The sequence below is a fragment of the Neoarius graeffei genome, chromosome 17, assembly GCF_027579695.1.
Source record: "Neoarius graeffei isolate fNeoGra1 chromosome 17, fNeoGra1.pri, whole genome shotgun sequence".
In the NCBI taxonomy this organism is placed as follows: domain Eukaryota; kingdom Metazoa; phylum Chordata; class Actinopteri; order Siluriformes; family Ariidae; genus Neoarius; species Neoarius graeffei.
Window position 1 is genome coordinate 3,584,497 of NC_083585.1, and position 27,366 is coordinate 3,611,862.

General features: G+C 39.8%; 1 pseudogene; it reads right to left on the reverse strand.

The window, feature by feature from the left end:
* Positions 1 to 2,102: 2,102 nt before the first annotated feature.
* LOC132901311 (zinc finger protein 850-like) overlaps positions 2,103 to 27,366 on the reverse strand; it is a 495,238-nt pseudogene continuing 469,974 nt past the window's right edge.

The window sequence follows — 27,366 nt, forward strand, 5'->3', positions numbered from 1 at the left end:
CAATCTAATGACCCACAATTACCAGATGTGCAAAGAAAGGAAATGGAACAGTGGTCTGAGGCTGCCTCAAAGCAGTGGGACAATCCCAATGAGCAACAGCAAGAAACCAATACTATGGGAACATTATAACAAATTTGTCACCAGCCAACAATGGCACCAATGGAGGGTGAGCAGAGGCAATTCTCATATCAACAAAGTGGTCAATATTCATCGAGTGACCTCCTTACCATCATGCACAGACAAAATGACTGCATCTTGAGTGTGACAACAGTACATTGTCCCTGCCACCCCAAGAAATTCCCATATTTGAAAGGAATCCACTCCAGTAAAGGGCATTTATCAAAGCCTTTGAACAAGGAATGGAGCAAAAGGCAGACTGCTTGTACCATTTGGAGCAGTTTACAAGAGGACGACCACAAGAACTAGTGCGCAGCTGTCAGCAGATAGCTCCTGAGCGAGGCAACAGTGCTCAGCGCAAATGAGTACACCCCCTTTGAAAAGTAACATTTTAAACAATATCTCAATGAACACAATTTCCAAAATGTTGAAAAGATAAAGTTTAGTATAACATCTGTTTAACTTATAACGGGAAAGTAAGATTAATAATATAACTTAGATTACACATTTTTCAGTTTTACTCAAATTAGGGTGGTGCAAAAATGAGTACACCCCACAACAAAAACTACTACATCTAGTACTTTGTATGGCCTCCATGATTTTTAATGACATCAAGTCTTAATAATGTCTCTGACAATTAATTTGTTGTCTAAAGATACAACCAGGTTTGAGAAATTCTGCAAATTCAGAAACAACTTCAGAATTTAAACCACGAGTCTGTAAATAATTAGTTGAATCAACTGCGTAGATTTTTTTTAGCGACATACATTAGGATAAAGAACTTCAAGCATACTGAATTTTTGTTCAGGTTTTTGTACAATTCCTAGATTATAAACAACTTTGATGCCTCGTCCTCAACCAGTGAGACGAGGTGGATGCATATAGTTGGACGAGCTTCATTTAAGTGCTCCGTACTCATTTGGTTTGATTGACATTTCCATTAAACATTAAAATCCTGATCAGTAATAATTCCACGAACAATTAGTCTCATGCTGCAGTACTACACTGATAAGGGTTACAGTTAATTCATTATTTGTATGGTGGTAATTAATGACTACTTAAGAGCAAAAGAAAACATTAACAGTCTCATTTTAAACATCACTATAAGGTTACATATTTTAAAACAGTCATAGAACACTGGTCTACAGCCAAAATGCTTCTGAAATATAGTCAAACTTTACTAACTCTGATAAATAAATATAAATATATGTTACGTTCATTATGTCTTCTTCTTAAATCAAATCATTAGTTTTCTTTTGTTTCAGACATGTAAAAGTTTTTTACCTTTACCTGACATGTTTCGACGGTATAACTTCCGTCTTCATCAGAGGGTCACCCGGGTGTTGGTGTGTGACGTGCCTTTATAAAGGCACGTCACACACCAACATCCGGGTGACCCTCTGATGAAGACGGAAGTTATACCGTCGAAACATGTCAGGTAAAGGTAAAAAACTTTTACATGTCTGAAACAAAAGAAAACTAATGATTTGATTTACTAACTCTGGATCGCTGAGAACGAAAATGAAACTTAAAATTATTCATTGGCTCGTTTTCAAGATTGGCTCTATGAATAAATCTATGAGTGGGTTTGGATAGTACTTACTTTTTTGGCAAAACAATGAATGATGCAATCTGAAGCCGGTATTGCATCATACATGACATTAGGTTATTCTTAGAAGTCACTGATGATGCATTCATAAGTCAACTGACATCACTCTGCTAAACAAACTGGTCTTATATCAGCTCAAAAAAAAAAATTCATACAGTGCTATGCACTCGAGATCAACTCTTTGCTTGACAAGAGATGCTCCGTTTCATGAATACAAGAGACAAGCTGCCAATAAATAAATAAATAAAAACCCACCGCGTACACACAGAATAAGGACGAAACCTATTCAGTACTTATACATAATTGTTTTTGCAATTTGGTTCATAACACATTTTATTTATATAAACTTTTTGCTGATTTTCTAGTGTTACATAAAGAGAACAGGTGAAATATCATGTAAACGGACCATAAACACATGAAGAGACCTAGTTTTACAATTTATATTTAAAACATTATGATCTACACAATGTACATAAGTATAAAATTTAAAATCTTAAATATCTTGGAAGCCATAGCCAATCAGCTGATTAACTGTCACTTCTAATTCAACACACCAAATTTCATAATAGCCAATTTCATCTCTGAGGCAGACAACTTCTGAAAAATTGTTGACCAGTGTAACGAACAATAAAGTTCAAAGTACAGGTCATTTTCAGTCAAAACTGTAACAACCATATATAATTTGACAACTTTAAATCATGCAGTGTCTGAGTTAGTGCACTTGAAGGTCTTAAATGTAACTTAACAAGCAAACATCTTTCCACACTGTGAGCAGTGATACGGCTTCTATCCTGTGTGAATGTGCTGGAGATTACTCTGCTGAGTAAAACTCTTCCCACACTGTGATCAGTGATGCGGTTTCTCCCCTGTGTGAATGCGCTGGTGTTGCTGGAGATTACTCTGCTGAGTAAAACTCTTCCCACACTGTGAGCAGTGATACGGCTTCTCTCCTGTGTGAATGCGCTGGTGTCGTCGGAGATGACTCTGATGAGTAAAACTCTTCCCACACTGTGAGCAGTGATACGGCTTCTCTCCTGTGTGAATGCGCTGGTGTGTTTGGAGAGTACTCTGACGAGTAAAACTCTTCCCACACCGTGAGCAGTGATACGGCTTCTCTCCTGTGTGAATGCGCTGGTGTCGTCGGAGATGACTCTGATGAGTAAAACTCTTCCCACACTGTGAGCAGTGATACGGCTTCTCTCCTGTGTGAATGCGCTGGTGTCGTTGGAGATGACTCTGATGAGTAAAACTCTTCCCACACTGTGAGCAGTGATACGGCTTCTCTCCTGTGTGAATGCGCTGGTGTCGTCGGAGAGTACTCTGATGAGTAAAACTCTTCCCACACTGTGAGCAGTGATACGGCTTCTCTCCTGTGTGAATGCGCTGGTGTCGTCGGAGAGTACTCTGATAAGTAAAACTCTTCCCACACTGTGAGCAGTGAAACGGCTTCTCTCCTGTGTGAATGCGCTGGTGTTTTTGGAGATCACTCTGATGAGTAAAACTCTTCCCACACTGTGAGCAGTGAAACGGCTTCTCTCCTGTGTGAATGCGCTGGTGTATTTGGAAGTGACTCTGCTGAATAAAACTCTTCCCACACTGTGAGCAGTGAAACGGCTTCTCTCCTGTGTGAATGCGCTGGTGTAGTTGGAGATTACTCTGATGAGTAAAACTCTTCCCACACTGTGAGCAGTGATACGGCTTCTCTCCTGTGTGAATGCGCTGGTGTAGTCGGAGATAACTCTGACGAGTAAAACTCTTCCCACACTGTGAGCAGTAAAACGGCTTCTCTCCTGTGTGAATGCGCTGGTGTCGTCGGAGAGCACTCTGACGAGTAAAACTCTTCCCACACTGTGAGCAGTGATACGGCTTCTCTCCTGTGTGAATGCGCTGGTGTAGTCGGAGATAACCCTGACTAGTAAAACTCTTCCCACACTGTGAGCAGTGAAACGGCTTCTCTCCTGTGTGAACGCGCTGGTGTCGTCGGAGAGCACTCTGCTGAGTAAAACTCTTCCCACACTGTGAGCAGTGATACGGCTTCTCTCCTGTGTGAATGCGCTGGTGTCGTTGGAGATCACTCTGACGAGTAAAACTCTTCCCACACTGTGAGCAGTGATACGGCTTCTCTCCTGTGTGAATGCGCTGGTGTGTCTTGAGTGCATTCTGATAACTAAAACTCTTTCTACAATCTGAGCAGTGGTGAATTTCCTTCTGTATATCATTATGGGAAGTATCAGAATGGATAATATCAGTTGATGTTGGTTGACGACTGGAGCATTTGGAGGGGATCTGAAGCTTATATTTAATCTCTCCTGATTCTCGCAGTCTCACGTACTCTTCATAGTGGCATCTCTGGATATGCTTGTCGAGGTAAATTGGAGATGCATCGGAACGAGGGCATGTGGAGCATGAAAAGACTTGCAGCAGAGCGTTCTTTACTTCTGGAGAAATTAAAGGACAAAAATAACAAATTGAACATGAAATGCAACAAGATTATAAAATATAACAACACTAACCCAATGTAAGGAGTGCTTTTACTGAAACTTAATCAAGATTCTACATGAATTAAGACTGAGACAAAAACAAAAGGTTGCAGACTAAGATATAGCAGCCTCTAGCTTGGAATACTGGGAGATTCAATCAGGTCCTGGAACAGCAGCTATGCACAGCATTGGCCATAGCCCCGTGGGTCTGAGAGACCAAAGGGGAGTTGTTGGTTCCTGTTGGACATCATGTCAAGTCTAGGTAATGGCAAGCCTAGCCTGATTTACATCTCATCCAGGATTGAGAAGGAAACTCAGCACTCACATTCAAGGTTCTAAAAGATCCAAAAATGGGCCTTATTTATCAAACTGGATATGGATAGATTTATTTGCAAACAGTTTCTAGTAGCATTTACACAAGCAAATATGTATTTTCTATCTGGATTTTTTATATGGATTAGGTTGTCAAGTTTAAAAACACTTATTTCAATTACACACTAATTTCATGAAATTAAGTTTTGTGGGATTTTGTGAAGCCCAGTTGATTCATATTAATGTAATTGATGAAAGCAAGCCAACATCCATAAATTAAGACACATAACAATAGTCATTTAATTTAAATGTAGGCGTATAAAAAAAAAATAAAGGGACACACTGCATCGGTTCAGATGGCATTCAAGTAGGTCTGCAGCAGTAGGAATTTCCTTACTGCAGTATTTGAAGAACGCCACGGTGTGATTTGTAGTAATAAAGCAACCAAACCTCCATGTGTTTAATTGTTCGTTAATTCATCAGACGCTATTTGTTCCTTAACATGTTGAAGTTCTTCAGCTGCAAGAGTTTAAAGTGCATATCCTGTAACAATTTATTTATTTTATATATGAAAAGTATGTTCCTTTACACACTCATCCAGAAGGGTAATTTTGCCCAAGGCCATCTGTCGACAGCAGAAAAAAAATAAAATAACAAAATGCGTCTGGAAAAATCCAAAGGGAGTCTGGAGCCAGATTCGTGATGTCACCTGCGGAAGCACCAGCAGGCTGCGAGAGCTTGCACAGTTTCAGTGCACAGCCCGTGTAGACTAACCGCTCCCATTTCTCTCTCATTGTCCGGTCTTTTGGGAAACGATGAGTACTAATCCCATCATGATTGGTGTTGCTACACCCTCCTACGATACATCTGTTAACCATTTTAATAATTACGTGATAACGTTGAAGAAATTTGCAGAAAACCACCAGATCGTTTTCTCATAAACAAACCAGCGCTGACGTAGGATTCAGAGGGAGGCGTTCTGCACACGACATCACGAAAAACAGTGTTTGCCAGGAAATTCAAATGCCAAGTTTTTCCAGAGGCGGACCGATTCGCCTCAAATGGCTTGATTTCAACTGAATTTTTCTGGTATTGCGCAAGGTAAAAAAATTTCAGAGAATGCAGAAGGTTATAGATATTTGACCAAAGTTTAATATAAAATAGGAGAATTACATTGATCTTGCTCCTGAATTTACCCGTGATATGCACTTCAAGGAGCTAAAATTTAACATAATTAAAAAGATAAGTTCTCCATAGTATGACTCTTGTGGAATTATTGAATTCCATTAAAAATACTAAAATTGTTATTGCTTGTTAAATTGCTTGACAATATAACCATCACATATGCTCCTGAAATAAAGCAAATGTGTTGCAATTGATTTTTATAATGGTTGATGGGTTTGACTGACATCTGCATTATCCAATTAACAACTTCGCTTGGTTCAGACACACTGCATGTGTGTTTTCAACTAACTTCTTTCCAGCCAGCTGGTTATATTGCACTGTAGTTATTATAATGCCCCCCCAGTGTTTCTGTAATATGGGGAGGTCTGACATTATCCTATATTATGTGTTTGCTGTGACAGGGCATTTCCCCCCCGATTTCTCCCCAATTTTCTCCCTAATTTAGCCATGGCCAATTCCCACCCATCAGACTCCTCTCCAGTATCACATAACAGCTACCAACCAGGGAGGGCTATCATGTGCTTCCTCCAAGAGAAGAAACACCAGCTGACCACGTTTTACTCATACAACGTCAGGGGGCTGCAAAGCACACTCGGACGAAAGCCCAATCCACTTACTTCCTATTAAATGTGCTCTCACACACCCATGACTGGCCAGTGTAACTGACAGGGCAGAGAAGAGAGAGCATGCTATCTCTCCCTCCCAGAGAGCCCAGACAATTTTGCTCTCTTGAGCTCCCAACCACAGATGATTGTGGCGTCATCAGGATTTGAAAGTGGCAATATCTGGATGATGGGGAGGATGACGGGGACAACACTTTTCTGCTGTGCCACTCGGGATCCACAGGGCATGCATTTTACGCTACTTCTGGTTAAACTGGGCATGTTGAATAAAACTACAACAATATCTTGTGGTTTACTATATACAGTTGTGCTTGAAAGTTTGTGAACCCTTTAGAATTTTCTATATTTCTGCATAAATATGACCTAAAACATCATCAGATTTTCACACAAGTCCTAAAAGTAGATAAAGAGAACCCAGTTAAACAAATGAGACAAAAATATTATCGTTGGTCATTTATTTATTGAGGAAAGTGATCCAATATTACATATCTGTGAGTGGCAAAAGTATGTAAACCTCTAGGATTAGCAGTTAATTTGAAGGTGAAATTAGAGTCAGGTGTTTTCAATCAATGGGATGACAATCAGGTGTGAGTGGGCACCCTGTTTTATTAAAAAAAAAGGATATATTAAAGTCTGACCTTCACAACACATGTTTGTGGAAGTGTATCATGGCATGAACAAAGGGGATTTCTGAGGACCTCAGAAAAAGCATTGTTGATGCTCATCAGGCTGGAAAAGGTTACAAAACCGTCTCTAAAGAGTTTGGACTCCACCAATCCACAGTCAGACAGATTGTGTACAAGTAGAGGAAATTCAAGACCGTTGTTACCCTCCCCAGGAGCGGTCAACCAACAGAGATCACTCCAAGAGCAAGGCGTGTAATAGTAGGCGAAATCACAAAGGACCCCAGAGTAACTTCTAAGCAACTGAAGGCCTCTCTCACATCGGCTAATGTTACTGTTCATGAGTCCACCATCAGGAGAACACTGAACAACAATGGTGTGCATGGTAGGGCTGCAAGGAGAAAGCCACTGCTCTCCAAAAAGAGCATTGCTGCTCGTCTGCAGTTTGCTAAAGATCACGTGGACAAGCCAGAAAGCTATTGGAAAAATGTTTTGTGGATGGATGAGACCAAAATAGAACTTTTTGGTTTAAATGAGAAGCGTTATGTTTGGAGAAAGGAAAACACTGCATTCCAGCATAAGAACCTTATCCCATCTGTGAAACATGGTGGTGGTACTATCATGGTTTGGGCCTGTTTTGATGTATCTGGGCCAGGACAGCTTGCCATCATTGATGGAACAATGAATTCTGAATTATACCAGTGAATTCTAAAGGAAAATGTCAGGACATCTGTTCATGAACTGAATCTCAAGAGAAGGTGGGTCATGCAGCAAGACAACGACCCTAAGCACACAAGTCGTTCTACCAGAGAATGGTTAAAGAAGAATAAAGTTCATGTTTTGGAATGGCCAAGTCAAAGTCCTGACCTTAATCCAATCGAAATGTTGTGGAAGGACCTGAAGCGAGCAGGTTCATGTGAGGAAACCCACCAACATCCCAGAGTTGAAGCTGTTTTGTATGGAGGAATGGGCTAAAATCCCTCTAAGCCAGTGTGCAGGACTGATCAACAGTTACCGGAAATGTTTAGTTGCAGTTATTGCTGCACAAGGGGGTCACAACAGATACTGAAAGCAAAGGTTCACATATTTTTGCCACTTACAAATATGTAATATTGGATCATTTTCCTCAATAAATAAATGACCAAGTATAATATTTTTGTCTCATTTGTTTAACTGGGTTCTCTTTATCTACTTTTAGGACTTGGGTGAAAATCTGATGATGTTGTAGGTCATATTTATGCAGAAATATAGAAAAATCTAAAGGGTTCACAAACTTTCAAGCACCACTGTAGTCAGTTTTGCAATAGCAAGAGGTGCAGTGGGCTGACTTCACGTGTCTCAAAGGAAGCTGATAGACTTCACCCTCTCTGGTTGGTCATGGTCATATGATCGAGAAGACCTACCTGGTTGGTGGAACAGAAATGAGTTCTCTGGGGAATGCTCTAGTTATTGCAGACTGCATTGTACAACAGCTTTCTTCCAAGAAACACTGGTAGGCTCAGAAACGTCATGAAATGATGCAGAAAATAACCTCTATAACCTCTTAGACAAAAGTAACACCTTGCTGTCTGGTTGTTCCTGTAGGTGCAGGACTGAGTTCTTTGGTGTACTCCTCTTCATACCACACCAGGAGCTCCTGTCCTGGGTTAATGGATCGACAGCAACGATACAGAATTCCCCCTTGATACTCAAATGCCACAAGATTCTGTTCTTCTTCATTACGGGCACAATTCACATACCTAAAAGAGTGAGGCAATGTTTCAGAAAAAGGTAAAAAAATCAGATCAGAGTTACAGACTTGGAGAAAGCATGGCGGAGATATCAATGACATGAAGATAAAGTTCTTCCAACAAATGAGGAGCTGTAAAATGAAATCACTAAAATGACCCAACAGCTAGTGTACTGCTCACCTCATCCAATTCACATGCGTCTCTCTTTTGGCATCGATGTATTCTTCACACTGCATGCTCCTGGAAACCTGCAGAAAAATACCACATTTACTTTTTTTTTTTTTACATGAAATCAATACAGTGGGGCAAAAAAGTATTTAGTCAGCCACCAATTGTGCAAGTTCTCCCACTTAAAAAGATGAGAGAGGCCTGTAATTTTCATCGTAGGTACGCTTCAACTATGAGAGACAGAATGGGGGGAAAGAATCCAGGAAATCACATTGTAGGATTTTTAATGAATTAATTGGTAAATTCCTCGGTAAAATAAGTATTTGGTCACCTACAAACAAGCAAGATTTCTGGCTCTCACAGATCTGTAACTTCTTTAAGAGGCTCCTCTGTCCTCCACTCATTACCTGTATTAATGGCACCTGTTTGAACTCGTTATCAGTATAAAAGACACCTGTCCACAACCTCAGTCAGTCACACTCCAAACTCCACTATGGCCAAGACCAAAAAGCTGTCAAAGGACACCAGAAACAAAACTGTAGACCTGCACCAGGCTGGGAAGACTGAATCTGCAATAGGTAAGCAGCTTGGTGTGAAGAAATCAACTGTGGAAGCAATTATTAGAAAATGGAAGACATACAAGACCACAGATAATCTCCCTCGATCTGGGGCTCCATGCAAGATCTCACCCTGTGGGGTCAAAATGATCACAAGAACGGTGAGCAAAAATTCCAGAACCACACGGGGGGACCTAGTGAATGACCTGCAGAGAGCTGGGACCAAAGTAACAAAGGCTACCATCAGTAACACACTACGCCGCCAGGGACTCAAATCCTGCAGTGCCAGACGTGTCCCCCTGCTTAAGCCAGTACATGTCCAGGCCCATCTGAAGTTTGCTAGAGAGCATTTGGATGATCCAGAAGAGGATTGGGAGAATGTCATTTGGTCAGATGAAACCAAAATAGAACTTTTTGGTAAAAACTCAACTTGTCGTGTTTGGAGGAGAAAGAATGCTGAGTTGCATCCAAAGAACACCATACCTACTGTGACGCATGGGGGTGGAAACATCATGCTTTGGGGCTGTTTTTCTGCAAAGGGACCAGGACGACTGATCCGTGTAAAGGAAAGAATGAATGGGGCCATGTAGCGTGAGATTTTGAGTGAAAACCTCCTTCCATCAGCAAGGGCATTGAAGTGAAACGTGGCTGGGTCTTTCAGCATGACAATGATCCCAAACACACCACCCGGGCAACGAAGGAGTGGCTTCGTAACAAGCATTTCAAGGTCCTGGAGTGGCCTAGCCAGTCTCCAGATCTCAACCCCATAGAAAATCTTTGGAGGGAGCTGAAAGTCCGTGTTGCCCAGCGACAGCCCCAAAACATCACTGCTCTAGAGGAGATCTGCATGGAGGAATGGGCCAAAATACCAGCAACAGTGTGTGAAAACCTTGTGAAGACTTGCAGAAAACGTTTTACCTCTGTCATTGCCAACAAAGGGTATATAACAAAGTATTGAGATGAACTTTTGTTATTGACCAAATACTTATGTTCCACCATAATTTGCAAATAAATTCTTTAAAAATCAGACAATGTGATTTTCTGGATTTTTTTTTTCTCATTTTGTCTCTCATAGTTGCGGTATACCTATGATGAAAATTACAGGCCTCTCTCATCTTTAAGTGGGAGAACTTGCACAATTGGTGACTGACTAAATACTTTTTTGCCCCACTGGATATGGCTTTAAAATGAGGTTTACAGAAACAAGAACAATGGCTAATGCCAATATTATTAAGCCTCATGAAGGCTGAATTAAAGGTTTTTGACTATATCGTAAGATTCACAAAACAGCTGACAAGCTCCGAGATGAATTTAGTAACTATAGGAAAATGCAGGCAAGGCTTTATCAGGATTTAGGCAAAGGAAAGGTTTCTCATAAAAGGCTTTACTTCTGACATGGCAAAGCTGTGCTGTGAATCAGACCTCTCTGATAAATATCTGTCCCTTGTGTTTTGGTCTCTAAACAGACAGCTACAAAAATACACAACTTTAAAAGTCAGTTCTGTCTCTAAATGGGTTTTATATAAAATATTTTTGATCTGTACAAGTAATATTTATTTGGGTGCCAATGTTGTTTTAGTTCAGTGTAGCAGTGTTCATCTTTAATTTAAATGATTTTAAATTTACTTTTAGTCTTATGTCCTGAAAATAGTTACATTTTAGTCTTTTTTTTTTTTGGTCAAGATTTCATCAATGGAACTCAATTTTAATTTTAGTCTAATTCTATCAATGTTTTAATCATAATTTCCTCAGATAGTTGCATGGTACTTGTAAAATATGCCCTGCAGTTTTAAGAGGGCCTGTTGCAGCAGGGGTTTAGCCGGATTCCCCCCCAGCATATGGCTGGTTTTGTCACTATGCAGAAGTTACAGTACTCAGCGTAAATGAGTACACCCCCTTTGAAAAGTAACATTTTAAACAATCTCAATGAACACAAACAATTTCCAAAATGTTGACAAGACAAAGTTTAATATAACATCTGTTTAACTTATAACGTGAAAGTAGGGTTAATAATATAACTTGGATTACACTTTTTTTTCAGTTTTACTCAAATTAGGGTGGCGCAAAAATGAGTACACCCCACAATAAAAACTACTATATCTAGTACTTTGTATGGCCTCCATGATTTTTAATGACATCACCAAGTCTTCTAGGTATGGAATGAACAAGTTGGCGATATTTTGCAACAATCTTTTTCCATTCTTCAACAATGACCTCTTTTAGTGACTGGATGCTGGATGGAGAGTGATGCTCAACTTGTCTCTTCAGAATTCCCCAAAGAAAATAATTTCTTTAAACCACAAAGGTGAAGGCTACAAGATGATCAGCAAAGCTTTACTTATCAGTCAGAATACTGTAGCAAAAGTGGTACAAAAATTTTAAAAAGATGGAACTGCAACCATCTCACAGAGACGTCCAGGTCGTCCACGGAAGTTAACACCTCGACAGGACCGTCTTCTGATGAGAAGGGTTGAAGAAAATTGGCATGCAAGTTCACTGCAGTTACCTAAAGAAGTAGAAAGCCAAACTGGGGTGACTATTTCCCGTGACACAATACGGCGTACACTGCAGAGGAATGGCATGCATGGATGCCGTCCACGAAAGAAGCCTCTCCTAAAGCCCAGGCACAAAAAAGCCCGCCTAGAGTTTGCCAGGGCCCATGCTGACAAAGATGAAGCCTACTGGGACTCTATACTCTGGAGTGAGGAGACCAAGATAAATGTTTTTGGAACTGATGGCTTCAAAACTGTATGGCGTCGCAAAGGTGAGGAATACAAAGAAAAATGCATGGTGCCTACAGTGAAACATGGTGGTGGCAGTGTCCTTATGTGGGGCTGCATGAGTGCTGCTGGTGTCGAGGAGCTGCATTTCATTGATGGCATCATGAATTCACAGATGTATTGCTCTATACTGAAAGAGAAGATGCTACCATCACTCCGTGCCCTTGGTCGTCGTGCACTTTTCCAACATGACAATGATCCTAAACACACATCTAAGGCCACTGTTGAATTTCTGAAGAAGAACAGGGTGAAAGTGATTCAGTGGCCAAGTATGTCTCCTGATCTGAACCCAATCGAACACCTATGGGGAATTCTGAAGAGACAAGTTGAGCATCACTCTCCATCCAGCATCCGGTCACTAAAAGAGGTCATTGTTGAAGAATGGAAAAAGATTGATGTTGCAAAATGTCGCCAACTTATTCATTCCATGCCTAGAAGACTTGGTGTTGTCATTAAAAATCATGGAGGCCATACAAAGTACTAGATGTAGTAGTTTTTGTTGTGGGGTGTACTCATTTTTGCACCACCCTAATTTGAGAAAAACTGAAAAATGTGTAATCCAAGTTATATTATTAACCTTACTTTCACGTTATAAGTTACAGATGTTATTTTAAACTTTGTCTTGTCAACATTTTGGAAATTGTGTTCATTGAGATATTGTTTAAAATGTCACTTTTCAAAGGGGGTGTACTCATTTACGCTGAGCACTGTATGTGGAGTTAGCCACGACTGTAATGGTGATGAGCGCTATTTTCATATGAAGACGTTACTTTGTTCAGACCAATGCCGTGTGTGTGTGTCCTGACTCATATACCCATTAGAATCCAGGAGCATTATGAAAGCCATGTGAGCAGGGAAGTGAGCGAGTCTAGCAAACCGGATTCACTCCCGCTTCCCAACTACGGTCAGGAACGTGAAAAAGAGGGAAGGCAACATACTGGAATGGATTTTGCTCAGGATATTTCCCCTAGCTGTAAAAATTCCCTTGAGAAGTAAGCTAGGATGACTGTCTGAACAGAACCAGCTATCTTGGGTCACGTTTATTCATCAGGGCATAATGAACAGAGATTTTGTTTTGCCATGCTTTTACCAGCCCTCTCTGTGGGCCTGTCATTTCAGGTTCACATGACAGCATACGTATTCTCACCGGTCAATCACAACCAAGTTAGCTCATGCACATTAACATTCTACACTAATGCAAAAGCAGTGTGCAGCAGTGAAACAAAAGCCATGGAAAGGTCAAAAATTAAAGGAGGAGCTAAAAAAAAACAAACAAACCAGGCATTAGAGGCATAGGCTTCCAAATGTTTAAAAAAATAACAAATCTACAAACTGTTTGGGCATCAGCACCCTGAATTGGCCTGCAATGCCATTTTCAAGGACCAGAATGAAGAGCTTATAATGGACATTAAAGCATAGCTATAGACTAGGCTGTTGCCTCTTGCAGTTACCAGAGGACTAGCCCCCCGTAACCCTAGCTGTATAGAGAGCATGCACGTGACGTCACGTGATATTTGTTTATCTGCGATCTTGGACGGCATGACCACGCATAGAACTTAGACGAACCCGTTCTAATTATCAAGTGTGTGGGAGTAGATCTTTCGAGAATGGTTATATCTTGTTCAGCATTTGGTTGTACCAATAGACAGGGCCAAAAGGAGGGCCTGTCATTTTATAGATTCCCCACAGACAAAGAGAGACAGGCAAAATGGGTGTCCGCTGTGCGAAGAGAAAACTAGTACCCCAGTTCTACCAGCCAAATTTGTAGTGAACACTTCATATCAGGTAGGTGTAATCTTCTAATTCAGTACTCCTACTACATCTGTTCAGTTGATTTTCGGATTGAATGATAGCTGCATAGTTGGTGATTTGTGATTTTTTTTTTCAGACAAAAACATACATATTTACAACCCTGTCATTATCTGGAACTGAGTTTAGATTTCGAACATTCTTACGATAAAACGTCCTGCATAGTCTCATGATAAATGTCTTAATGCCACTTACCCGTGAGGTTATCAAGTAGACATTCTTCTTCGGAACCTTCCAGAGGTATAGTTGGGATACCCATCCCGCAACAAAATATTTATAAGCTTCCAGGCTCCTGTAAGCTTTGAGGGCTTTGCCAGTGTAACACGATTCACGATTAACAAGAAAATTGTAAATGTCGTGGTAGGCCAGATCGGGCAAATCGCCGGCACCGCAGCTCTGAATTTCCCTGAACAAGGATTGCGGCAAGTTGTACGGATCTGCAATCCCCAGCCTGGAACACTTTTCCACGTAACGCTGCCTCACGTCACCTTCAAGATGCTGAACAAACTTAGACAAGTTATCGCGCGATGTAGATGGGGTATTTTCCGATTTTCTTGGGGATTACTCCCTGGATCCATTACACTCGCGCAAGGTAAACAATCCTGAAGCCGTCCAATATGGCGGAGTAAGCACGGATGGATCACGTGACTGCACATCCTCTATAGGTGAGAGGCTGAGGGCTATGGAAACGAAGGTCAGCACCACCCAATGTGCCTGACTGCATGGAGCAGGAAGGACTTTAGAGATGGGCTAGGCTGCATGTTCATTTAAAACTGCTGTAACTTGCCCAACCATAACTGACTATCATATGTACCAGAGATTTCCAAGCTTGTTGGGGCTGAAGCACATCAAAAGGTCAAATCAGAATGTCAAGGCACACCAAATTAAAAGTTGGCTATCAATTATGAAGAATGTCACACACATTATGATGGGCTAGAAGGTCATTTGCAAAATTTGACCCAGATTGCACTACAGCAGATTGTCAAATAATTATTAAAACAGATAGGTAAATCAGATAGGCAATTGTATAATTTATTAAAAACGTGAGGCAACGCTCATTACAGTGTTTTCCATGAGTTACCTAGACTGTAGTGAGTGAAGGAAGCATTTTCAGAACACAAACACCATTTGATTTGAGACAGATAACATTGTGTCCACTCCAGTCATCCACTAGTCCAAACACAATACGATGGTTATCAATTTAAAACAGCAAACAGATAACATCAATGGAGAAGTTAGCATTGATAATTAGCATTCATCAAACTTGAGCTTAGAGAACGTTAACATCAGCATGTCCAACTCTCATCTCCTCGCTTTAAAACAGTGCACGGTTAAATTTGTAGAGTTTTAGCTTATTTGAGTCAGAAAAGCTGCTAACACATCCGGTAGCATGTATTCGTCATTCAAAACACAAGTGCATGCTCTAACCAGAGTTCAAAATAGGTTTATTTTTGGCTAAAATGAAATTATTCTGCATGTTCTCTATTCAATATTTTAATTTTTCTAAAAAAATAAAATCAGTTGAACACAGGTAACCACTTCTGCTTCATTTCTTTGAGAGCTGAAGTGTATGCTCTAGTCATTTTTTTAACCGTTTATGAACTGTTAAACTCCTTAACCATGCTTTGTGGGTGTGGCCTTTTTGCTGTGGCATCACCATTCATATCGATACAACCAGTGTGTTTATGCTTAAATTCCTAAAGCACAAAATTGTTTTGTGCAAGGTCTTCATAGATCTAAAACTCTTAATTTTGCTCACAAAGTGCACCAGTTTGATACATTTAATTTTAAAAGAAACACAATTATTTCACAGGGGAGCATGCCCCCAGAGCGAGGTCCACTGACCCTAGTTTCACAAAATCCTGAGGGAAACACTATTATTCTGTCTTTTTTTTTTTGATAACTACTGCCAGAGGAAAAGCTACTTGTTCTTTTGCAAGTTAGGGTAGCTGTGAAAGAAATCTCTCTCAGCTCAAATGTAGAAGTAGGTGACCGTGATTATGCAACATATCCTAGAAGCATGTTGATGTTCAAAAATAAACTTGACGGGTAGTGAACTAATGTGGCAAGTGTGTGTGGAAGGAGAAATCATGAGACGGAGAGCTCCGCTTTTGAATATAAAAGTGTGTCACTGCATACCGTACAACGAAATTGGACGCCATCCTACCAGTGCAACATCTGCTTATTTTAGATTTAATTATTTATTTCGGTCATTTCAACTTTCAATAACATACACACTGGTTACATACATATCAGCAAGAAAGACCGAAAAGGATTAGACTGAAACAAAAGCTTATTGCGTTTACCCTCATCACATTTCATAAATTAATAAATCTTTTTTTTATGCCAAAGGAATTAAGGAAAGAAACAAAAAGGAAAAAAAATTATAATAGTAACAATAGTATCGGTTACATTTTGTTCAATACAATTTTACAGCTTTCAATTTCAAATGAACACCAAAACATGCATATTGGATTTTGACATTTTCGTATTCTGTAGTGTTACATATCAAGTAGCTGGATCAAATTTAAATCAAACCATTTTTTTTCCAAACATATTTTATATCTCAGTTTTGTATTTACTGATAATCTTATGTTTGTATGTTTTTTAAGGCCTTTAAGCGTGTTACACAGTTTAATTTCATTTTCAAGACCATTCCATAAATTAACTCCTGTTATAGATATACACCTCTGTTTCACATTTGTTCTGAACTTTGTTTTAACAAACATACGAGTTCCTCTCAATTCATAATGACTCTCTCTGATTTGAAAGAACCTCTGAATACAGTCAGGGATAGTTTTGTTTTTGATTTTAAACATAAATTGAGCAATTTTGTAATCCACAAAATCACGAAATTTAAGGCCATTCAAGTTTATAAACAACTGATTGGTTGGTTCACTATAACATACGTTATGTATGATCCTAATAGCTCTTTTCTGCAATATGAAGATCGGGTTTGTGATTGTTTTACATGCATTTCCCCAGACCTCCACACAATAAGTTATGTATGGAACAAGCAGAGAATTATAAAGGGCGTGCAATGATTTTTGGCTTAGAATGTGTTTAGTTTTATGAAGCATTGCAATAGACTTGGACATTTTTGTTTTTACATGTCAGGGATCCCAGCAGTAATTGAAAAAAATAGAGGAATGTAAGAAACTATCAGCAGGGGTCAAGGGGGCTGCAAGCCCCCTGAAGCTGTTGAGATTTTAACATTTAAAGATGCTATAGAACACATTTTTTACATAGATTTAACATAGTAAAGCAACAGAATTTAACAATAATGTGTATCTATTTGATGGCATATTTTGTAATCAATGACATAAGTGGCAAAAAAAAAAAATTGTTATTTGAGTGATTCCACGCTTATGGGTACTGAAATGGGGACATGAACTTATTCACCTAAAACCATTTATTTTTTTACCATCAGGTCACAAAACATGTAATCTTTAATGAATGATATGTTAAAAGATAACTTTAATTTTCTGAGATGTAATAAAAACATTTATATGCCAAAGTCAAGCCTATGAGTTCCAAAATGATGTCTGTTACATTACTTCTGTTACGATTGTCCATCTCGCGTCTGTTACAAATTAATTACAATCTAGCTATATACCATGTTAATCTTATTGAAAGAATGCGTATGTTTATTTTACTACACATGCTTATTAATTATATTTGCTAAAACATCACCTTCCTATGTTTCAAAAAGTAATTCTACATTGTTAAAATTGAGAATATATATGTCCACAACACTTCTGTTACGTTCTGACTTTGGCATATAAATATGTTTTTATTACATCTCAGAAAATTAAAGTTATCTTTTAACATATCAGTCATTAAATATTACATGTTTTGTGACCTGATGGTAAAAAAAAGAAATGGTTTTAGGTGAATTTTTAAAAATAAGTTCATGTCCCCATTTGAGTACCCATAAGCGTGGAATCACTCATTTATAAAAATTAGATGAAAATGTAGCTTTGAAGAATATACTTCTAACCCGGACACTGTTCCGCTATCTCTTTTATGGACAATATCTTTTTTCCACGACATACTCAGGGCTGTGAAATTGTAAATAAGAAATCCAAGGAAAAGGGGGGGGGGTCTGGGGGGCACAGCCCCCCAGCATAAGCCGGGGGTCTGGGGCCCTGCGGGCCCCAGACACCAAGCCATTTTAGGTGTTATATGGTGTATTCTGAGCATTTCCTGCAAGTAAAAAATTTATCTCAACAAGTAAATATTTGACTAGTCTTGGTCTTCATTTTGCCATATAAAATACCTATCAACAGTTTTCTCTTTTAAAATGAAAGATCCATGTAAAAAATACTTTGAAATATCTAATAAGTGCCTATGTACTTTATCTTTTAATCAAAATAAAAGTAAAAAAAAATGTGTAAATAATTTAAAGAAATGTTAATAAAAGAAAACTTTGATAGGCCTTTCAAAATGACTTTGTGAAAAATCATGCTCAATATTTAAGTGAGAGATACCTGTTGTCTTCCAAATTACACTTAATTCTTGTATTATGTCCTGGCTTTTTCCAAGAATCTGTCACAATGTCTCTTGTCTACAGAGCAAAAGTTAAAAAAAACCTAATGTTTCTTATCTAATATATTATTTACATATTTTCTTTTACTTCTGGCTCCTTCTATTCCTCTTTGCATCACTCCCAGCTATTTCTTTCAATTCATCTTTCAGTAAGGCTATTAGTTATTAGTTCTATAGTATTTGCATTCCTCTATTAAAGCTATTTACAAAATGTTCATAGTCTGTCAAACAGCATCTAATGAAAGTCTTTTAATTTTCTTTTCTTTAACACCATCTCTTTCAGTTTTGCAAACTTGTTCTTTTTCATCTTTTCCTTCAGTCTGTCTGTGTGTTCTTTTCTAGCCCTCTTTGCATCTCTCTCAAACACCTCCTTAGCTTTCCTTTTTGATGGCATCTTAACTATGTCTGATCTTCCACCCACCAAAATGCACTTGAAACCGCCCAATCTGGCAACACTGCGTCCTGAGTCGCAGTCAAGACGTGTTCCACGCTCAGCTGGCATAAAACTCCGCGAGTCCGGCTGTATTGAGCCGCCGGTCTCGTACAAGGCGATTAAAACCGACTAGACCCCCCCCCCCATGATTTTTAATGCAAAAATAGACGTTTTGTGAAGATGATATTTTTTGCGACAGAATCCGCGGAAATTTCACAGCCCTGCATATTGAATTAAGTTCAACGCATTAGAAACAAAAGCACGAACGGAGTTAAAACACATTTTCTAGCAAATGGGCGCAGCCATATTGTTTTCTCGTTTTATCGCGTACAGTCTCGCGGTATTTACATCAATTTAACTTCCGAGTGTTCCCGAATGTCAACGAGAACAAACGAAGCTGACAAAAACATCGCTAAACAAGCAAACCAAATCAGAACGTATTCTGCTGGTCATTTTACTTAAACAAACATATTTTTCACGGATATACAAGAGATTTAAAAAAAAAAACACAACCACTTTGGCTAGAAAAATAGCGGAATTCCGCTAAATAGCGGACGTCTGGGATCCCCGACATGTTTAACTTGACTTGACAGGTAGTGAACTAATGTGGCAAGTGTGTGTGGAAGGAGAAATCATGAGACGGAGAACTCCACTTTTGAATATAAAAACGTGTCATTGCATATCGTACAACGAAATTGGATGCCATCCTACCAGTGCAACATCTGCTTATTAAAAATAAAGAAATAAAATGTCCATATAATATATATTAACAACTCAAAAACTCTAAAAAGACATACAAGCACAAAACATTCACACTTTTTTTTTTTTAATTGCACGGTCCCTTTAAAACAAGCACTGTTTAGTGCAGTTATGGCTCTTGGGTAGAAGCTCTTTTTTGGTCTATAGACCCCTTACACTGACATCACATTTATGTTAGCAACAGTCACTACCCTACCCTATACCTGGGGGGCAAGCAAACTTTGTTTACATACTGTTCACATACTGAAGCCAAGCAAAGATGTCAGACGTCCGTTGCTGTTGTCTGAAGAAAACTACAGCTAAAAAAGCTCTACTAACGGATTACTTGGATAATCTTAGTTATAAAGAAGTGAAGGATACATGGAAATTAGAGTTTATTAGTGGCTATGATCTGTACAAAATTCCTCAAAACCAATGGAGTGACGGTGCAGATTTGTGGCCTAGTGTTAGCTACATGTTGGAATGTACTTTCCTTTTCCGGAAGAATCCGGACATGGAAGAACAGTTTAAAAAAAAAAAAAAAACTGCACACCCCACTATATAAACAAGAAAACCTTTGTGTAAAGAATTTTTACCGACATCAGCTTAAGGCAGGGGTGCCCACAATATTTTGATTCACGAGCTACTTTTAAAATGACCATGTTAATATGATCTACTCGGACTAGGTTGTTACCACTACTAGGCCTACTATGACTACTAGTACTGCTACTACTACTAATAATAATAATAACAACAATAATGACACTTGTTTTGATTTATAAACATTCATATGCAATTTGTTTAATAATATGCAAACATGCATACAAAAAGGTGACTGAAATTTACATTCAAATTATGTTAAATGCATAAGCTTTGTACTCCTAAACGTATTTTTGTTCAAATCACTGTTAACTTTTATAAACCGCAAACTACTAATAAGTAAACATGAAACAAGCCCACTGTAAAAAAAAAAAAATGGGCTATGTTTAGAAAAAAAAGTTAAATGCATCCAGACAGGCATTGTAAACCCCAAAACATTTTTGTTCACATCAATTGACTTTTGTATAGCCTGCTAGACAGAGATTTGACATTTACAACAATTTTATATAAAAACATTTTTCCTTCTTTTATATTTTTTTTATTTTTTTTTAACCGTGGAACTTAGCAACAGCACAACATTAATACATAGCATACTGATGTAGGCCCTAAATCAGATCTTAATCCGATGATGATCGGCACTGGAGGGAGTCAGAGAGGGCTGCATAGTCCGGACAGTAGCTGCTGGTAGTGAGCCTCAAGCAGGCCTCGAGATGATCGTCGGACATACTGGAGCGGTATTTAGACTTAATGATCTTCATATGCGAAAAGGCCGACTCGCACAAATAAGTGGAGCCGAACAATGCGGTTAAGGAGGTGGCACGTTGCCACATGTTCGGGTACTTCGCCTCCATGAGTAAATTCCAAAACGGCCCATGCGCCCTGGACTTCAACTCGATGTCAGACTGCAGCATCTCGTCTTCCACGGCAGACGTGTTCAGCTGAAACAGTGCCGCAACTTTTGAGGCGAGGGAATCCACCTCAGTATCTTCCCCGAATGGGTGGCACATGAATGTAGCTAGTGGCTCGAGCAAAGCAAAGCCTTGAAATCGCTTCTCAAACTCTGACTGGAGAATTTCAATCTGCTCAGTGTAGCGCGCACTGTTAAGTTGCGCAAATGCCCTCCCTTGCATCTCCAGCTCCGAGGCGAGGTTTCGGAAGTTTCCTAAATCACGGCGCTGCATCTTTGAAACCAGCAGTTTCATTTTACTGGTTGTCATGCTAACCTAATGTAACTTTTTTTTTGACGCAGCGCTTGGCTGACATTTCGCTTCAGGGAAAAAGCGAATTTGTTTACATGTAAAAATGACCACGACGTTTTTTTTTTTAAATTTCATAACAAATATATTAATATTTACATATCAATCATGAGATCTACCATCCCTGCCTTCGAGCTCGACCGGTCGATCGCAATCGACGTAGTGGGCACCCAGGGCTTAAGGGAACAGAATGCTGCAAAAGCCTGAGCATTTACTCTTAAAGGACTACTACTTGAACTGTGGGCTAGATGGTATTCCCGGCCCACCATGTCTCAACAACCTCAAAGACATCAAGTTAGAGCTATTTGCACTCATTTATACATTGATATTTATGATTTGTTAAAAAAGAAACATCTCTGAAGTATTATTATTTGTAAAATAACGTTATCTTGCTCTAGACTTTCAAACAATGTTGTAAGATTTTATTTTAATTTTATCTAATAGTGGATGGTACAATAATTACAAATGCAAACAGAATCGGCACATTCCAGTTGCAGCTGGAGTCATATAGCTAACTATAATCATATAGTTAACTATAATCACCCTTGTAATAAGATTTCAATAAACTGTTCATGTTCAGTTCCCTCTTCATTTATTCTCTATTCAAAAGGCACAACTGAGTCACACAGGTTGATAAGTGTGCAACAGACAGTAACAATTTTATCCAAAATACTTTTTCCTGCCTTTGTCGATTTATTTCCATTTCACATGCCTGCAGCTGTTGTAAAGTTCAGTGCGTTTGTGTAGAACTCTCTCAAACTGTAGGCTCATTACTACACTCTGGCTCCAGGTTGACATTTTGCACAGGACTGAGTTCCTCTGATAACAGAAGCAAAGCTTCAGCGCTTTTTGCTCTTAATCTTTTCCGTTCTTTCAGGATGCATCAGGAGCATGTCGCTCCTTGTTGGGTTTTTTAACGAATTATGTCAGCGTTGTTTGTTTGGTGCCCAATCTGGGTTTTCCATGTCGAATGAGGAAGTTGGTTCATCTGGAAGAAAAATCATTTGATTTTGTCTGAACACCTTCATGAAGAAGCTAATTCAAATGTGAGCAGAAATACAAGGAGATTCTTAAACTCTTCCATACTCTGTTGCGCCTGTCTATTTAAAAAAAAAAAAAACCATTTTAAATAGTCACAAATTTCTCTGCAATTTTCAGGGTTAGCTCCTCTCGCTGTATTCTCTTTAACCACTCATTTCTTCATTGTTCTTGAAGCATTTGCTTCTCTTTGTTAACATTTTTCTTCATAGCAGGGAAATGGTAAGATCTTTTATCTATTCCTCGATTTAAATGACTGGAACAACCAAAAACAGCACAAAAATGAACCATATTTAAGACTGGTTAAGCCTTGCTTACACGAAAACTGGTGTCTTTTCACCTGGGGGTCAATTATCACGTGATGCGTAACGTCATGTGCAAGGGGTCTATTTGTCCATTTCTTAATTGACCTGAACTGCATGCCCAAGGGCAGCAGTTCAAACAGAGAATTTCTGGGGTGGGATGGATCTTTTAATATACTGAGGGTTCTTTTGAGGCAGCAGGAACTGTAAAGCTCTACCAGGCAGGGAAGAGGGCATCCGATGATCATCTGGGTGGTGGTGACAACCCTCTGGAGAACTTTTCTCTCTGCTCCTGTGCAGCTGACAAACCACACACTGATGCAGTATGCATGTAAGTATGTTCTCTATGGAGCAACAATAGAAGGACACAAGCAGTTTTTGAGGGAGGTTGTTCATCCTGAGGATCATCAGGAAGTAAAGTCTCTGCTGTGCGTTCTTTATCACTTGTGTGGCATTAGAGCTCCAGGTCAGCTCCTCTATGTGCACCCCAAGGAACCAGAAGTCCAGGATCCTCTCCACATATTGCACACTGATGAGAATAGGCTGAAAGTCCGCTTTCTTTTTCCTGAAGTCTATGATCAGCTCCTTGGTTTTGATGGTTGAGGACCAGGTTTGTTGATTCAGCACCACCCAGACAGCTGCTCAACCTTGTGCTGATAAGCAGACTCCTTCCCCCCAGAGATGAGCCCCACTATGATAGTATCATCCGCAAATATGATGATGCCATTACGGGAGCGAGCAGGGTGCAGTTGTAAGTGTAGAAGAACAACTTGTTTAATCCTAGATAAAGCCGTGGCACAGCAGTTATGCTCATATTTACATAGGAATAACATCCATGAAATATATCAGTCAGGATTTAGACCTCATCATAGAAAGAGACAGCTCTGGTTAAAGTAGGAAACGACCTACTGTTGGCGTCTGATCAGGGCTGTGTCTTGCTGCTTGTGTTGCTTGACCTTAGTGCAGCATTTGATACCATTGATCATTCCATTCTTCTGGATAGACTAGAAAACGTTGTGGGAGTTAAGGGAACAGACCTCTCCTGGCTCAGCTCTTATTTAACTGATCGCTATCAGTATGCTGATGTAAATGGTGATTTTTCTAGACATACTGCATTTTTTTTATATCTCAGGGCTTTACATTAGCACCTGCCAAATGCGGGTAAAATTCGGCTTTGGCGGGTAATAACTTTAGTCTCACTAGCCACTTTGGCGGGTGGTTTATTCTGTGGTATGACAATATATTTTAATTGTAGTTTTCTCTGAAGGCATCTGATATAATAAACACATTGCAATGTAATATTACATGCCTACAACTCCCATGAGCACCTGCATAAACATTCTGACAACATGTTAGAATAGTTTAGAATGTTCGTTAACGTCTCAGATAAAATCAAATGATACGGTAACCTGCGGTTAATGAACAAAGCAACAAAGTTGCTGATGACTGACAAGCGCACTGTGTGGCAGCATATAGCTGGAGTTTCAAACCCTGCTGCTCAGGAAAAAAGAGGCAGAAATGAGCAGGGCCGGAGCAGCATTTTAAAATCACCGAGGTTCGTGATGCGCAAAGCGCGCGCCGAAAAATGTTCGCCATATTTAAATGAGAGGGGTGAATTACACACAAGAGATCTCATCTCATTATCTCTAGCCGCTTTATCCTGTTCTACAGGGTCGCAGGCAAGCTGGAGCCTATCCCAGCTGACTACGGGCGAAAGGTAGGGTACACCCTGGACAAGTCGCCAGGTCATCACAGGGCTGACACATAGACACAGACAACCATTCACACTCACATTCACACCTAGGGTCAATTTAGAGTCACCAGTTAACCTAACCTGCATGTCTTTGGACCGTGGGGGAAACCGGAGCACCCGGAGGAAACCCACGCGGACACGGGGAGAACATGCAAACTCCGCACAGAAAGGCCCTCGCCGGCCACGGGGCTCGAACCCGGACCTTCTTGCTGTGAGGCAACAGCGCTAACCACTACACCACCGTGCCGCCCAGATTGGCTCGTTCATAGCAAAACCGAAAATACCATGTACTGCGAAGACTGTAGAAAGTCTGGCAAAGACAGGCACCAGTAATTTTAAACTCGAAACTATAAAGGACCACGAAAAGTCAAATGCACACATCGGTACTATAACATCAAAACCGGTGAAGATGGCTGGTTCACTACAGGACAGCATTGCTTTCAGTCCCTGGCTGTCATGAAGTCGGCTGAGCTGGAGAGGATGGAGCTGCCGTTTAGAAACGTTCACGTGATTGTAAAGAAGTTGATCCCGCCCCAGCTATCAACTTATCACCTCCTGGAAGCCTCAGGTCACGAAGACCATTTTTCATGGACCATTCAGACTCATCTGATGATGAATGAAATGAGGACATTTAATGTCTCTCTCTACACATGTTCACACACACACAATTAATAGATAATACATAATATACATAATAATACTTGATAATACACAATACTTGCATATCAAAACATCAAATGTTTTTCAATGATAAATGTTTTGAATTGGACTTTTAATATTAGAATCAGTTCAGTTGTACTGAATGCTATTTTTCATATACGATATTTCATATTGTAAGGAGCTTTAATTTGAGTTCAATAAACAGAATACTCATCTCATTATCTCTAGCCGCTTTATCCTTCTACAGGGTCGCAGGCAAGCTGGAGCCTATCCCAGCTGACTACGGGCGAAAGGCGGGGTACACCCTGGACAAGTCGCCAGGTCATCACAGGGCTGACACATAGACACAGACAACCATTCACACTCACATTCACACCTACGGTCAATTTAGAGTCACCAGTTAACCTAACCTGCATGTCTTTGGACTGTGGGGGAAACCGGAGCACCCGGAGGAAACCCACGCGGACACGGGGAGAACATGCAAACTCCACACAGAAAGGCCCTTGCTGGCCCCGGGGCTCGAACCCAGGACCTTCTTGCTGTGAGGCGACAGCGCTAACCACTACACCACCGTGCCGCCAAACAGAATACTCTGCTTATATTTTTGTCCGAATTGGTTCCATGTTTTCATAGAGGGAGCTACGTTAACAGCACTGAATACTTGAGTGCTACTGTACAGATACATTATACGCTGCCATTCATAATTAAATCTAGATCTTCCAAACTTTAACGTATCATGGTGAAGAAAAAAACTGCGATTTCCTGGCAACAAAATTGTGGCTAGTGAAAAGGCTGAATGGCTAGTGACTCAGGAAAACCACTAGCCACAGTGGCCGGTGAGCAAAAAAGTTTATATATATATATATATATATATATATATATATATATATATACACATACATACATACACACACACAGTTAGGTCCATAAATATTTGGACAGAGACAACATTTTTCTAATTTTGGTTCTGTACATTACCACAATGAATTTTGAACAAAACAATTCAGATGCAGTTGAAGTTCAGACTTTCAGCTTTAATTCAGTGGGTTGAACAAAATGATTGCATAAAAATGTGAGGAACTAAAGCATTTTTTAAACACAATACCTTCATTTCAGGGGCTCAAAAGTAATTGGACAAATTAAATAATTGTAAATAAAATGTTCATTTCTAATACTTGGTTGAAAACCCTTTGTTGGCAATGACTGCCTGAAGTCTTGAACTCATGGACATCACCAGACGCTGTGTTTCCTCCTTTTTAATGCTCTGCCAGGCCTTTACTGCAGCGGTTTTCAGTTGCTGTTTGTTTGTGGGCCTTTCTGTCTGAAGTTTAGTCTTTAACAAGTGAAATGCATGCTCAATTGGGTTGAGATCAGGTGACTGACTTGGCCATTCAAGAATATTCCACTTCTTTGCTTTAATAAACTCCTGGGTTGTTTTGGCTTTATGTTTTGGGTCATTGTCCATCTGCATTATGAAACACCGACCAATCAGTTTGGCTGCATTTGGCTGGATTTGAGCACACAGTATGTCTCTGAATACCTCAGAATTCATCTGGCTGCTTCTGTCCTGTGTCACATCATAAATAAACACTAGTGACCCAGTGCCACTGGCAGCCATGCATGCCCAAGCCATCACACTGCCTCCACCGTGTTTTACAGATGATGTGGTATGCTTTGGATCATGAGCTGTACCACACCTTCGCCATACTTTTTTTCTTTCCATCATTCTGGTAGAGGTTGATCTTGGTTTCATCTGTCCAAAGAATGTTCTTCCAGAACTGTGCTGGCTTTTTTAGATGCTTTTTAGCAAAGTCCAATCTAGCCTTTTTATTCTTGAGGCTTATGAGTGGCTTCCACCGTGCAGTGAACCCTCTGTATTTACTTTCATGCAGTCTTCTCTTTATGGTAGATTTGGATATTGATACGCCTACCTCCTGGAGAGTGTTGTTCACTTGGTTGGCTGTTGTGAAGGGGTTTCTCTTCACCATGGAAATTATTCTGCGATCATCCACTACTGTTGTCTTCTGAGAGTGTCCAGGTCTTTT